We start from the raw sequence: 214 nt of genomic DNA on the forward strand, positions 1-214 counted from the left end.
TGGGGGGGCTGGGGTAGCAGGCAGGGGCTGGCAGGAGTCCCCCCACGATCCCCTTCCCCCTCCCCTCCCCCTAGTACTTACCAGCTCCTTGCTGCAGCGGGCAGGGACTGTCTGACTCATCAAAGCTCTCCAAATCTTTTCGGAAGATTCGGAGAGCTTCGAATCGATTCGGACCTTTTAATTGGTCCCTTGATTTGTTTCAGATTTGAAGATT

At 55.1% G+C, this 214-nt stretch overlaps 1 protein-coding gene across 1 annotated transcript in view; it reads left to right on the top strand.

Annotated features, from left to right (window-relative positions):
* Positions 1–214, top strand: part of LOC109288491 (F-actin-capping protein subunit alpha-1-like) — a 60,731-nt gene that overhangs the window by 30,514 nt on the left and 30,003 nt on the right. The gene's annotated exons all lie outside the window — the stretch shown is intronic.

Source organism: Gavialis gangeticus, unplaced genomic scaffold (assembly GCF_001723915.1).
Source record: "Gavialis gangeticus isolate Ggan-Ray unplaced genomic scaffold, GavGan_comp1, whole genome shotgun sequence".
NCBI lineage: Eukaryota > Metazoa > Chordata > Crocodylia > Gavialidae > Gavialis > Gavialis gangeticus.